The sequence below is a fragment of the Tenrec ecaudatus genome, chromosome 4 (genome assembly GCF_050624435.1).
Source record: "Tenrec ecaudatus isolate mTenEca1 chromosome 4, mTenEca1.hap1, whole genome shotgun sequence".
Classification (NCBI taxonomy): Eukaryota; Metazoa; Chordata; class Mammalia; order Afrosoricida; family Tenrecidae; genus Tenrec; species Tenrec ecaudatus.
In genome coordinates this window covers 163977188-163993067 of record NC_134533.1, presented here as the reverse complement: position 1 = coordinate 163993067, position 15880 = coordinate 163977188, and the positions used below count along the sequence as shown (strand labels likewise).

Here is a 15880-nt window from a genome sequence, read left to right as displayed (position 1 = left end):
TGCTCCACAAGGATCCCTAGGCCTTATTTTGGCTGTTGATATTCAGTTTCTGATCATTTCTTCTTCAATACAGATATAATCAATTTTTATTTCTGTATATTCCATCTGGCAAAGTCCACTTGTATAGTCACCATTTGTATGGTGGAAAAAATCATTGATCTTTCAAAATTCTATTATGTGGTCTCCAGTTCTTTTTCTATCACAAAGACTGTGTTTTCCAAATACTGTTCTTTCATTTTTGTTACTAACTTTCTCATTCCAATTGTCAATAATTTTCAATACAACCTTATTACTTGTTTGATCAATTTAAGACAGAAGTTGGTAGGATTTTTCAATTTATTCAACAGTAGCTTGAGTGATTGGTGTGTGAAATTGAATAATAGTTTAAATTGAATTTTCTCATATGTGTATAGATATTCTATCATTGACAAAATTGTAATTAATGAGAGATCTTGAAATATATGTTTCCTCTTGACTTTGTCACTCTCAGCATAGTAAACCATATAGTTGTCTGATTCAAAATAGCTTACACCAGTCCATTTCAGCTCATTATTGCATAGGACATTATTCTTTGTATGTCCATTTCATTTCTGATGACATATATTTTCCTAGATTCATATTTCATTAATTCCAAGTTCCAATTATTAATATATGTTTGCAGCTATTTCTTCTTATTGTTAGTCATGCCCTATCAGCAAATGAAGGTTCTGAAAGCTTTACTGCGACCAAATGATTATCCACGACTCTATTTCGCCAAGGCAGTTCTTCTTTAGTCATGTTTGAATGTCTTCCAAACTAAGGGATTCATCTTCTAGCATTATATCTGATAATGTTATGTTGCTATTCCTGAGGTTAGTAGTGCCTAAGTATTCAAAAATGGTCAGCATATTCCTTTTGTACTTTGTTTTAGAAGCTCTGCTAAAATCTAGAAGCTTTGCTAAAACCTGTTCCTCTTGGCTGACCCTAATAGTATTTGAAATACAGATGAAGCAGTTTGCACATCACAGCAACATGCAAGCCGCCATAGTACAACAAAGTGATTGACAAGTGGTGTAACATATTTACCTGCTTTGCTTCTGCAGGGAGTTTGACTTTCTTTTTTAATTCTCTGATAGATTTGAATTGTCTTCAGCATGATGACAGTTCATAATACATCTTGTTTGCCTTACAAAAACAAGAATTCTGAGTAATCGATGTTAAAACCTGTGAATACAAATCAAGACAAATGATATTACACAGCTTTAGAATTTTCTTACTTGTATTCATACATTACGTATATATTTTAAAATTTTTAAACGTATACATGAATGTAGAAGCCTGGATTAAATTAGGATTTTAAAAAAATGTGTGCAGCTTGTCAAATTCAGTGCTGGCCCCACCCATGGCTGGCACTGGCCCAAAAGGCTGCCACAGAGATACTGTAACTCTTGGGCCCTGTTCCTCTGCTGAGGCTTAGGGATAAATTTTGTTACAGACATTCAGAAAGGAAAGAAAGAAAAAAATATGTAAGTAACAAGTATAGAAAAACAAATTTCCATAATTTTCTATAAAATTCACATATATTTCTATATACTAGTTGTTAGCCAAGATCAAGAATCAAGTATGCTTCATCATTGATCCATTCTGTACAAATTGAATCGTGCCCAGTACATGCTGGTGTTTTCGTTGGCATTGAGGCAATTGTGACTACTGGTCATTGCGTGTAAGTAGAGTAGACCTGTACCCAACTGAAGAGTTGGAGACTTTGACATTTTAAAAGCAGATCTGCAAGTCTTACTGCTGAGGTGCCATTGAGTGGGTTTGAACTGCCCATTTTTTGGTAACAAGTTCGGTGCTTTAATTATTTGTGGCAGAAAGGATTTCTGCCTAATCTAGATATTTTGCTAAATTTTCTGTGATCTGATAAAATGTGAACTAATTTAAAACCAAGTAAAGAAATTAGAAACTATTTCAAAGTGGTTACTTTAACACTAGTCTTCTACAGAGATATATATATATATAAATACAATTAAGCACAAATGTAAAATTATATCTGTTTTATCATGTTCCTAAAAAGTCAATATAACCCCTCAAAATTAACACTGGTAATATTAATTGTTTATGCTAAAGTTTTATATAAATGTATTCATATGAATCATCAGATATATTATAACTTATTAAAATTTGCAAGTATGGCATGCCTTTTAGCCACCAAATGAGTAAAATACTTGCTAACAACTCTGCAGGTTTTACATTTTTTTTCATATTCAGGCACTAGAGTTATTTCAAGATGGAATCTCAATCATCATCCCTTTAATTTGAGCTAAAAACTAGTCAGGAATTATCCTTGGGAATATATTCTGTGCTGTCATAGTACTAGTTTAAAAAAAACAAAAACTATGTCATCCAGGCTCCATCTTGTTCACCCCGTACTGTGTAATTTTCTCATCCTCTGTTCAGGACGTCCCCAGTAGATGCAGAACTAAAAAGGAGAGTCCTGTCTTGAAGTGATGGGGTAGTAAATGGACCATCTCTTTTTCCTTGTGTCTCTAGCCCTTGCAAAGGAAGGTCCTATTTCCTATTTTCCATTCAATGTCTAGGGTCTCATCTCTCTTTCCCCTTTTCTTTTATTACCCAGTCATAATCATCATTATACCCTTTTGCCTTGTCTCTATTCCTCTCAACTCATATAATCTTATGCTGCTATATGAGCATATAGTGAAAATTTCTGTCATTTACTTACATATAAGTATTGGTTCCTAGTTCTCTATGGACCATCACAGTGGTATATGGCAGGGGGATATCATGGAAAGCAATGTGATGGAGATGGGCAAGATTTCCAGAAAACATATCATTTGCTTTTAGAGATATAAGGTATGTGATTGTAAAAATAATGGATTCACCATGGTCTGACCTCCTCTGACTTCACAAGGCAGAGCAAGTCATCATCAGCATCAGCTGCCTAAAGCCAATTCATATGAGGCAACGATCAGGCAAGCCTCCCCTTTCCTGTCATTCTTACCAACTCTGACACCAGCTCTCCCACCACTGCACTCTCTGCTTCTCAGTTGGATTCGACATTTCATTATAATGACCACACAGAATTCACCTTATTGTTAGCACTTCATTTCCCCCATCCACCCTGACACAGTCATATTGCTGCTAGATGCCATCTAGTCGTTTTCACCTCACAGTGATGCTGTCTACAACAGAAAAGCGACTGCCCCATCCTCACAACTGTCCCTGTGCTTGAGTCTGTTAAGTCCGTTGACACAGTGCTGCCACTGTGTCCATATATTTTTGCTACACCTCTATTCCTCCCAGCATGATGGGCTTCTCCAGGGTCTGGTGTCTCCTGACAGGTCAAAGATGCATGAGACGAAGTCTTGCCACCCTTGCCTCTAAAGAGCATTCTGGCTATACTTCTTCCAAGACAGATTTATTTGTTCTTTTGGCACTGCATGGCTCTATCAACTTTCCTCATCAGCACCCTAATTGAATGCCTCAATTCTTCCTCCATCTTTCATATGCATTGTCACACTTTCATATGCATATCAAAATATCATGGCTTGCGTCAGGAACACATTAGTCCTCAAAGTACCTGCTTGTTTTTCAACACTATTAAGGAGGTCTTGTGCAGATTTACACAATGCAGCACATCCTTTCACCTCTTGACTTCTGCTTCCATTGCTGCTTCTTGCTTGGTTGTGCATCCAAGCAAGAAAAAAATCCGTTACAACTTCACTAGTTTTTCCATTTATTGTGGTGTTACTCATTGGTCCAGTTGTGGGGTTTTTGGTGTTCTTTAAATTGAGGCTTAATCCATATTATACACTGTAATTATTGATCTTCATCAGTAAGTGCTTCAAGTTCTATTCACATTCACTATGCAAGGTTGTGGCACACACATATTGAAAGCTGTTATCAAGTGTCCCCTCCAATCCTGATGCCTAATTCTTCATGGAAGCCAGTTTATCTACTTATTAGCTCATCAAGCACAATGAATAAGTATGAAGAGAGGATGCAGTCCTAACACAGCTTTCCCAGTTCTAAAGAAAGCAGTATTCATTTATTCGGTTCATTCAATTGCCTCTTGGTCCATGTAAATGTTCTGCGTGAGCACAGTGGAGTGTTCTGGAAGTCACATGCTTCTCAGGGTTATCCAATATTTGGTATGCTCTAACCGGCAGAATGTTTTAAATAGTTAATGGAACACAAGTAAACATCTTCTTGGTATTCTCTGCTTTAAGGCAAGATCCATTTGACATCAGCAATGATATCCCTTATCCCACATCCTCATCTGAGTCTGGTCTGATTCTCCAGAAGGTCTCTGATCTTCTGGAAAAATTTTACTTGTATGTGACACTAATTATATTGTTATATAAATTGAGCATCCCTATAGGTCACCTTTCTTTAGAGTGGGCACAATTATGGTTTTCTTCTAATCAGTGGGTTATCTAGCCGTCTTTCAAATTTCCTGGCATAGAAAAGTGAGTACTTCCAGGTCTTCATCAGCTTGGTGAAGTACTGCAACTTTTATTCCATCAATCACTGGAGCCTTTTTGGGGGCTAATGTTTTTAGTGAAGCTTGAACTTCTTCTATTAGTACCATTGGTTCTTATCAATATGATGTTGTTAGGTGTAATCAAGTCTCTTTCAACCCATAGTGACTCTATGCACAACAGAATCAAACCCTACTCCATCCTGCACCATCCTCAGAATTATTCCTATGCTAGAGCCCATTGTTGCCATCATTGCGTCAATCTATCTCCTTAAAGTGCTTCTTCTTTTCACTGCCCTGGTGCTTTACCAAGCAGGATACCCTTCTCCAGGGACTGGTCTCTCTTGGCAATGTAGCCAAACTGTGTAAGATGAAGTCTAGCCACTCTTGCCTCTTAGGATCACTCTGGACTTATTTCTTCTGATACAGATTCATTTGTCTTTTAGCTATTCTAGGCACTTTGAACAATCTCCCCCAGCACCACAATCCAAAAATATTATCATTTTGGTCTTTCTTATTTAACATCCAACTTTCACATGCATTTGAGGCAATGGAGAATAGCATGGCTTCGGTCAGGAGCAGCACAGTTCTCAAAGTAACATGCTTGCTTTTCAATACTCTAAAGAGGTCTTCTGCGGCACATTTACTTAATACAACAGGTGTTTTTGCTTTCTTGGCTGCTGCTCCCATGAGCATTGATTGTCAATCCATGCAAGACAAAAAATTTTGACAACTTCGACTTTTCCCACTTATCATGGTGTTACTTTTTGGTTCAGTTGTGATTTTGGTCTTCTTGACACTGAGTTGAGTCCACACTGAAGGCTGCAATCTTTGATCATCATCAGCAAGTGTTTCAAGCCCTCCTCGTTCTCAGCAAGCAAGGTTGTGTCACGTGCATGTTGCATGTTGTGAATAAGCTTTCCTCCGATCCTAATGTAATATTCTTCTTTAGATAATCTACTTCTCTGATTATTTTCTTAGTTACTTATTGAATAAATATGGTGAGAGGTTACCACTCTGTCTCACACTTCTCTTGATTTTAAACCATGCAGTATGCCCTTGTACCCAGGTCCTTGGTACAACGGCCTCTTGATTCATGCACAAGTTCCAATGAGCCCAGTGAAGTGTTCTGGGATTTCAATTCTTCTCCAGGATATCCATAATTTGTTATGATTAACACAGTTGAATACCAATGAAACAGAAGTAATCATCTTTCTGGTATTTTCTGCTTTTATCTAAGAACCATCTAACATCAGCAATGATATCCCTTGTTCCACATCCGTGTCTGCATCTTGCCTGAACGTCTGGGAGCTCTGTGTCAATGCACTGCTGCTACTATTGCAGGATGATCTTCAGCAGAATTTTACTTGAATGCCGTATCGATGATATTATTCTAAAATGTTAAGCTCTGTTGGCTTACATTTCTTTGGAATGGTACAAATACGGATCTTTTCCTATTAGTTGGCAAAATAGCTGACTTCTAATAGTCAGGCACCATATGATTTCTTCAAAAAAATTTTAATAGTACCCATATCATCCATGATCTTTTCATTGGGGTGAGCATGGAGAAGGGCAATGTCATGAGAAATCATTGGAGCTATTGGAGCTAAAATTCCGTTTAAGCCCAAAATACATCCATACACCTATGGTTTATCTATATCTGTGGTTCACTTTAGACACCATTATCATTTTGCAATAGAGAACATTATAAATCATCTTCCGGAGGCATAAGGTAATTCTATTGCTATTGTCATTACTTTAGCCAGTTGTAGATAATTTAAAACACTGTTAAGAAAATAAAATTATACAAGCACAAACCTGCTTCAGACCACAATACATGACTTATTTCCTATGCAGATTAAACTTTTATGTTACTGGGCACTATTTACACAAATAATGAGGATTGGTGATAGGATAAAACTTTCCATAGCATTCATTCACAAAGGCAGAACCACACACACCAGATTAATATATGTCATGAGAAAGTAAGGAAGGCATTAAAACTGCATATATATGGTAGTCATGGGCAATAATTCCTCAAAGCCAGAGATCGAAATCAAAGTCCAGCAACTGTCAATTCCATAACCTTGGCGTAGCAGCAGTCATCTATTACCCATGTGAATGCATTGCAGCACTAAATCCAAGGGTGCAGTCAGTTCTTTAAATATTCCAGAGGTGATTTTAAGGTTAAGCATGGTTAATTTAGAAGGGTTTCCACATAAAATCCTTCTGGTGTGGCCTGTAAGGATGTGTGCTTTAAAATGCCAGAGTCTGGGTCCCCAAGGACTGGAGAGAAACTAGGTCTGTTAGCAGCATAGTGTGGGCCATACTCTCCCCTTGGGTTCTATATAAATATATTTAAGTAGTCTGTCCCTAAGTGAGGTTGCTCCACTTGGTTTACGCATCAACAGAAATATAATTGCCTTTTTGGAGACATAGATTCCCCTTGCTGCTGCCATTTTGAGTGATTAGTTATAACAGATTATTCAAGGTGTTGAATAGATCATATTTAAATAGGATTATTGGGTAAGCAGGACGAAAAAAGGTTGTGTAGAAGAATGGACTAATGAAGAATATTAATATAATTAATAAGCATTTATAATTGCTTTGATATATTACAGAGAGATTTGCACTCATTATGTAACTAATAATGACTAGGCTATAAATATTGACCATAACCATATGAAACATGATGGGATTTTGTCTTCATCATATAAAAGATGAAACAAAATTGGGAAAGCATAAGAATATTTTCATTGTAGTGAAAACTTTAGTATAAAATTTTAATTTTGCTATCTTTTCAATTTTTGCTGAACATATTTTAGATCAGTGCTTCTCCAATTTTAAAGTACCACCTGTGTGATCTAGGTATCTTATTAAAATTCAGATTGTGATTTAATAGTTTCCAGGTGGGAACTTCACTCTACCAAGCATTTTAGATCAAGCTCTATCCTATTCTTAAAGAATCCTCAGATTGATATTCCCCTAATTAAAATATTTATTGACTGGCATTCAATTTTGAGGATCATAAAAAACTATGAAGCATTGTGCAGAACACTACATTGTGCTCATGTGGAACTTGTACGTGGACCAAGAAGGTGGTGCTTGAACAAAGCAAGGGGATATTACATGACTTAAAATTAAGAAAGGGTTGTGATGGAGTTGTGTACTCCTACCATACTCACTCAATCTGTGTGCTGCCCGAATAATCTGAGAAACTTTGTTTTTGGAAGCAGAATGCAGCCTCAGGTTTGGAGGAAGGGTTACTAACAACCTGCAACATGCAGATGGCACAGCTTTGCTTGCTGAAAGTGAGGAGAACCTGAATCACTTACTGATGATCTTCAAGGATTGCAGCCTTCGGCAGGGATTGCAATTCCATGTAAAGAAAGCCAAACTCCTCACAACTCAACCAGCAAGTATAATCATGAAATGTGGAGAATATGGTCTCTTCTCTTGCTCATTCTGTTTGTGAGGAGACTTGAGGTTCTTTCTCTTGTTGGACTATAGGCCCCCTTTCCTAGCTAGTTGTCATTGCATGCTTCTAGGTCTCACAGTATTACTTCATTCTTAGGGCTCTTCTTTTTCTTATGCGTCAAATTCCTCGGTGCCCTTTTTCACCACGCCGTTCTGCCTCTCTTTCTAGCCAAACCAGGAGATGTTCTTCACTTTAGGACTTTGGGGCCCAACTAGATAATCCAGGATAATATTCTCACGTCAAAGATGGCAAAAGTGACTAAATTGCTGATGTGTCAAAGAGAGAGGCTTTTCCATGAGAGAGAGAAGTCACAATCTGCTTCCACAAAAATGAACTCACTTAGAAACCCTGTGTGCAAATTCTACACTGTGCGCACAGGCAGAATACATCCTAAGGCAATAGGTTTTGGTTTAGAATCTTGGTTACACCTGCAAATCCTTTTTGGCCATGCAACTTCACATCGTCAAAAGCTCAGAGCCTCTTTGGGAAATAAGCAGTGTTAAGGGGATGTTTGGTTTGTGGATTTCACCCCTGATATTGTTGGGCAGGGTAACATCACAACGACTCCAGAGGCAGAAGCGTTGACAGATAGATTTGTCTCCCAGGGTCTACCAAAGCAGTGGCATCATTAGGGTGGATGTTACCAAAATTGTTACACCACGCCTCACCTGCCAGTCAGAGCGCGAGAGCCAGGTAAGAGGAAGGTCTGCTTTGACCCACAGGATAGCAGCCTGTGAAGTTGGTCATGCGGGCCTGGGGAAACCATGGATTACAGAACCGATGTGTATCCACCCTGGGGAAGATCATTACATTGGTCTATCATCATCTTGCTTTGGGATTTGGCCTTATTTTTGTAAGATTTACAAACTACTAAGTCCTAATAACCTAATTAAAACAGAAGAGGCTTGGAAGTAACATTAGCTAGCTTTCACTAGTTCGAGAAAAATCAACTTAGAGATAATGAACCCAGAAATAAAACCCAGATGCTACCCACTGCCCTGTTTAAAGTCTTTATACTAGCAGACAAATAAGAACAAAAACTCCATGCTGTCATGTTGATTCCAACGTATAATAATCCTATACCACAGGGCAGCGCTGTCTCATAAGACTTGTAAGGCTATAAATCTTGACGAAAGCAGACTGTCACATTTTTTTCTCCCATGGAGCACCTAGCAAGTTAAAATTGTCAACCTTTCTGTTAGCAGCCAAGTTCTTTCCAACTGCACTGTCAGGGATCCTCAAGACCAGCACAGGCACTATAAATCATGAGCACGAGACTCTATCCCTAGCCACTATCTCACAGTTGATTCTAAGACTCAGTACTTTTGCCAAGCACTTCCAGATTCACCAGGTATACGTTATGTCTTTATCTTGTTGAATTTAAGTATGTGTATTATGAAAATATGTCTTGAGATATATATAGCCTACGGTATTTCAGGCAATTCCCACTTATAGACATTCTATTAGAGAGAGTACAACGATGCCTTACAAGTTCTGAGCCTGTAAATCTTTATGGGAGCAGGGAACCTCATCTTTCTTATGTTGAGTTACTCTTGGCTTTGAATCATTGGCTTGTAATTAACAGCTACTCCTTAATTCCCAGCACCACTAGGACTTTATGAGATAACCTTTGTTAAACATCTTAGTTAACAAGAAGGTTGCAGAAAACCAAGTCTTGGAGTGTGTGTGTGTGTGTGTGTGTGTGTGTGTGTGTGTGTGAGAATTGTAACAAAAGTTGAGGTATGACTTTCAAGAAAATGCAGGGCCACAGTATGAAACCACTTCCTAAGTGAGCCCTTGTCTCAGATGAAAACTCTGGAAAGGTTATTAAGCAGGCTGACCACTACTCCTTGGAAAAGTAGAGAGAGCATGCTCGCCAGGATTCCCGCCTTGTTTACCGAAGTGCCACCTCCACTGTGCCAGTAAGATTCTTCGTTGTATTTTAACAGAGTATATTACTGAGATATTAAATAAATCTTAGAATCAGAAAAGCTAGTCTCAGATGTGTCTGAATAACTCATAATTCTGCTCTGTGTTATTTGATATTTTGTTATTGATTAGATTCCATGCTTCTATCAACTCAAGGCAGTTTTTGGCATGTGCTAATAATACAGCTGAAGCTCTACAATGAATGGCATGATTAACAGCCTATATTACAAACATTATTTTATAGCTTACAAATCACATTCACACAGTAATATTTTCTATAATACTTGATGTTTATAAAATACTATAAAAATATAATAATTGTTATATATCTTAATGCAGACTAATCCCTTCAATTTACTGCATAATACATTCAATCCAACCCTATATGGTTAAAAAAGTAAGAGAAGTAAACATCCTCTGTTCTTGTTACAAAGTGTTATCCAGTCATTTCTGACTTATCATAGTCCCATGGACAACAGCAAGACACAGATTGGTCTGTGTCACTCACTCGCTATATTTGAGTCCAAGGTTGGAACCACTGTGTCGTCCATCTCGTTGAGGGTCTTTTTTGCTAATCTCTACAAAACATGATGTCATTTTCTAGGTACTGGTACATGAGATGACATGGCCAACAGACAGCAAATCGAGTTTCACGATCCTCCTTCTAAAATCTGTTGGACTGTACTTTTTCCAAGACAGGGTTCTTAATTCTTCTGGAATGTCTGTGGTATTTTAAATAACCTTCACCAAAACCATATTTCAAAGTGATCGATTCTTCTTGTCTTCCGTCTCCATTGTTCAGCTTTCACATATTTAGGAGGTGATTGAGAACACCCTGGCTGGAAATAGGACGCTTTCTTTCTTACAGTGACATCTTTGCTCTTTAAGATTTGAAAAAGGTCTTGGATAGCAGATGTCCGCATTACATTCATCATTTGGCATTGACTGTTTCTTCGATGGACTTTGTGAATCCATGGAAGATGGTTATGAATCTGATTTCCATATTTTCTCAGTTAATCATCATGTTCAATTGTGAGGGTTTTTGTTAATGCTGAATCCATTCTGAAAGCCAGAGCCTTTGATCTTCATCAGTAAGTGCTTCAAGTGCTCATCATTGTCAGCAATCATGGATATGTCAACTGCCTGTCACAAGTTGGTAATGAGTCCCCGTCCAATACTGATGCCATTTCATTCTTCACCCAGTCCAGCTTCTCAGATTATTTACTCAGTGTACAGATTGAATAAGTATAATAAAAGGATACCACCTGCTCACACACCATTTATAACGTCCAACTATGAAGTGTTCCCTTGCTTGAATGACTGCTTCTTGTTCAATACACATGCTCTGGATGCATACAATTCAATGTTCTGGAATGGCCATCATGTGTACAGTTCACAACTGGTTATGTTCCATACAGTTGGTTATCTTTGTGTAATCAATGAAGCACAAGTAAATATCTTTCTGGTATTCTCTGCTTGGTTTCTGGAAATTCTCTATTAATGTTCTGCTTTAAAAGTTCTTGAATTATTTTCAACAAGATCTTATGTGTTTGCAATACTATAGCTATTTCTGGATACTTTACACATGCTATTGGATTACTTATCTTTGAAGTGGATACAGCTATTAGACTCTGTTCAGTTGATTGTGGAAGTAACTCTTTTCCAAAAAAGTTTGGTATAAACAAGGGATTTCTTCCAGTGTTTCATTCATCTGTTGAAACATCTCAATTGGTATACTATCAATTTTTGGATACTCGCTGATCACCAATGGCTTAAATAGAACTTGAAATTTTTAGTTCAGTGTCATCTTGATTATATGATAACTCTTGAAATGATTGATACTGACCCATTGTTGTTGGTTAAATGACTCAATATTCTTTCCACCTTCTTTTTGATGTTTCCTACATCATTCAAGTTTTGTCCACAGAGTCCTGAAATATTTAAACTCAAGGCTGAGTTGCTTATCTTTGTTTTGTTCAGCTTGTTAAACACTGAATGCTGTTCTTCCTTTTTGATTTTCAAATTCCAGGTATTTTCTCATTTTATTAAAATGTTTGACTTTGTCCTCGTGAATTGTCCTTTGAAGTTTTCTGTTTCAGCATTTTGATTCTTCGTTTCTCCAATCACTTTAGCTAACCTATGTTCAAGGAGAAGAACAAAGAAGCATTGATACATTTAAATTACCCATTTCAAAGAATTATGGTGTTGATGAAAATTATTGAAAGTACCATGAGTAAACAAATCTGTCTCTGAAGAAGTACACCCAGAATGCTCATAAGAATTAGAGAAAGTGATGTTTTGACTCATGTCCTTTGCACATGTTATCAGGAGACCCCTGTCCCTGGTAAAGGACATTATGCTTGATAAAACAGAAGAAGCTTGATGAAATGGACTGACACAATGACTTCAAGGTTGGGCTCAAACATAACAATTGTGAGGGGGCGCAGGACTATTATACACAGGGCCACCGGAGCCCGAGCTTACTTGATGGCGCCTAACAACGGCCAACATATTCAAGGGGAAATTTCAGAGATTCCTTTGATATGTTTTTTCTTCTTTTCTTCTCCCTCATACTATATGTTGTATTTGATGTCATCCCACAACTCGTCGGGTCTTATTATTATTACTCAGTGAGTGAGATATCACCCCGAGATAGTCTCAAAACTTGGTTTTTGCAAACTTGCTTTAATTTTCTTCAGATTCAACTTGCGTATGCATATGTTCTGTTCTGCATTTGGTCCCTGGCCTTGTTCTGATTAATGATATTGAACTTCCCCATCATTACTTTGCACACATGTAATTAATTTACTTGATTCCTGAGAATTACATCTGGTGAGGTCCAGATGAATGGCTGGCATTTATGTTGTTTAAAAATGCTATATGCAATTAAAAAGTTATTGGTCTTACATGATCTACAGTGTAATTTCTATAAAAGTGTATGTTTCAATTAATAATTCTTCCTCTTTGTTTTCAACTTTAGCATTCTAATAACCATAATTATCCATGTGTCCTGATGCATGGTTAAACAATTTCTGAGTCAGAAATTGGTTAAAATAATTAATGCCTTCAACTTTGCCATTAGTGGTTGGTATGTGATTTTGAGTAATTGTCTCCTTAACTGGTGTTCCTTGTAGGCATGCACATAGTCGTCTACCTCTGACAGCACAGTACTTCATGATAAATCTTGAAATGTTCTTTTCATGATGAGTTTCATGTCACTTCTCCACAATTTGTCATTTTCCCCATCGTAGTCCATATGATTATCCAATTCCAAATGAGCAGCCGATTAATACTTAGGATACCAATCTTCCTGCAGTCTTTTGTTTTTAATGACTCACACTTCTAGACTTATACCTTGTACATACCACTATGTAAGGTAGTGTTACCAGCTTAGTGTTTGTGCACTGCATTTGCTTAGTGTCCGAGGATTGTTATAACACATTACCATTCAAGGGAATTTAAAACAAAGCACATTATTCTCTCACAGTTCTAGAAGTCAAAAGTTCAATACCCAGGCAGGAAGGGTTTCTTCTAGAAAACCCATGCAGCTATTTCATAGAAGTCTCTTTCCTCGCTTCTGCTGACAGACAATCTTTGGCACTCTCTGGCCCTTGTCTGCTGTTCAGTCACCGCCCCATTGTTACAGGGCTTTGTCCTCTCTATCTCTAGGTGGGACTCAAACCCCCCTCTTTCTTTCTTAGGACAACAGCAAAGACTTTTAGGATCTACTTAATTCTAGGGTGATCTCATCTCTACATCTTTAACATAAATACAACTGCACAGACCTACTTTCAAGTAAGATCACATTCATAGGTACCCGAGGTCAGAATGCAACCATACCTTTACTCTGGTGGCTGTATTCAACCCTACGCAATGCTCTGTAGAACTGATTATGTAAATTCATTCAATAATTTCTATATCATATAAACAATGTTTCAGAAGTTACAATCTCTCTTTAATTTTCTTATTCTCTTAAAATAAAGGCTACAAAATGTGTGTTTACTGACTTTAAACATTGATTATTGCCTTTTAAAGAGGGTACCTTTATAATTGATGCTTATTTGTTGTGGTAGTTTTTAATAGGTTGATTTTAATAAGCATACAACCACCTCACCCAGTCCTTGTGAAAAAAAAGAGTGTTTAAGTCTGGGCTGTCTTATGATGTTTGAATTCTCTCTCTGTTTCATTTCATTGTCTTTCACATGGAGATGATATTTATTTTCCATAATTGATTTCAGAATTAGAGAAGATAAAATGTATGTAATTTGTTATTTCTAACTTAGATCTTATTTAATAAAAGTATTTCCACAGTAGAGGAGAAATATGGGGTCAACTAAGCACTAGGCAAGTGCACTTTGGGGTCAACTCAACGCCAGGTGATTGTGCTTTGGGTATGGGACAGGGCTGATCTCTGCTCATATTTTGTTCTGGACATTTCCTTGAGAATAAATTTTCTGCAAGCCCTGTGAAAAATAAAGTTTCTTGGAAAATTGATTTTTTTTTCTTTTAGCCTTGTGAATTGACTCCTTAGCCCTCTTCATACACGTTTCTAAACCTTGGTACTGCATCACCATAAATAGCAATCATGAACATCACAAGACAAATCAAGCGATTTGATCACACTCTTCACTATAATATCTTCTCACCCAATAATAATTTAAAATTCACTAAGAAATATATTTATGAATCTTGAAGCTCCTACTGGCACTTACAAATTTCCTGACAATAGTCACTAGAGACCTGAGCATGGGTCAGTAACTTGGGTTTAAATTTTCCTACTTTCCAGTGATTAGCTGTGGATCTATGTATTCATGTAATCAATGAATAATTTCTTATTGAGTAAACACCTACCATGTAAGACACTGTGCTAGGTGTTGGGGGTGTTGTCAACCTAACAAAGCGCATTCCCATTCTAACACATGATTTCCATCATTCTAGTTGCTGAGTGGAAGCCGGGTGGCAGAGCGGTTACACATTCAGCTGTGATCAGACAGGTCAGCAGTTCCAAACCACCAGCCACTCCATGGGAGAAAGTCGGGCTTTTAACTCTCCCAAACACAATCTTGGGAATTCAGAGCAGTTCTGTCCTATGAGGGTCACTATGAATCAACATGGACTTGATGGCAGTCAGTTTGGTTTGGAGTTGCGGAGTGATAATCAGTTAATTACAGAGTTACTTCTATAACTCTAAATTATATATGTAGTTTCTAAAGCAAATCAGTTTGCATCTGGAAAATATGGTTTGATTTTTTTTTGTTGCTTTTTTTTGCAAAGTGTTACAGGTCTCATTGTCACCACTGCAATTAATCCACAGTGATGGAAGCAAAACCTGTCATCCTTTCAGCCCCAACTGTCCTTCTGGACACCATGAATATGGTTTGATTAAATGAAGTAATTTTCTATGTCACTGAATAAAAATAATTGTAAAGAGAATAAAGTAGAAATTTTACCAAGTTTAGAGTTGGTGTATGTATGCCAAGTATTGATAAAGAAGTTACTTTCCAACATTTTGCCAAAAAAATATCCTTCTTAAATATCATATTTAATTTGAAAATCACTTCTTCCAAATTTTAAACCTGATAGGAATTTATTAGACATTGTACTGCCATACAACCTAAAACAGTAGGCAGTGAACAGTTTTCCTTGTTATCTGGTGATCATTAGTGATCTATGACAATTGGTTCACCATTACAATGCTGGTGTTTTAATGTGAGTGTGTGGGTAGTATAATACTAAGGAATAAAAACTAATTAAGTATTAGGTAAATTTTATCTGTATTTTTGTTGTAATGGATTTCATTGTATTTCAATTCCATGACTGTTAATAAATAAAACCTATTATGTTTATCTATTTGTGTTAAATAAAACGCTGTAATACAAGGTGCTAGCATTTAGCCCCTTTATTTTATAAGCCCTTAGAATGTCCATCTCAGTTGCAAAATATTAAATGTAGTTGCAAAAATAAATATGATTGTTTACACTCCTTCTGGAACC

The 15880-nt window shown here is 37.1% G+C and overlaps 1 non-coding gene and 1 pseudogene across 1 annotated transcript; one reads left to right on the top strand and one right to left on the bottom strand.

Moving 5' to 3' along the window:
* Window positions 1-1348: 1348 nt before the first annotated feature.
* Window positions 1349-1480, top strand: LOC142447628 (small nucleolar RNA SNORA5). Its single transcript, XR_012784297.1, has one exon. It is a non-coding gene; the product is annotated as a small nucleolar RNA SNORA5 (small nucleolar RNA).
* A 13678-nt stretch (window positions 1481-15158) lies between these two features.
* LOC142447680 (small nucleolar RNA SNORA1) lies at window positions 15159-15266 on the bottom strand (annotated as a pseudogene).
* Between the last annotated feature and the right edge of the window lie 614 nt (window positions 15267-15880).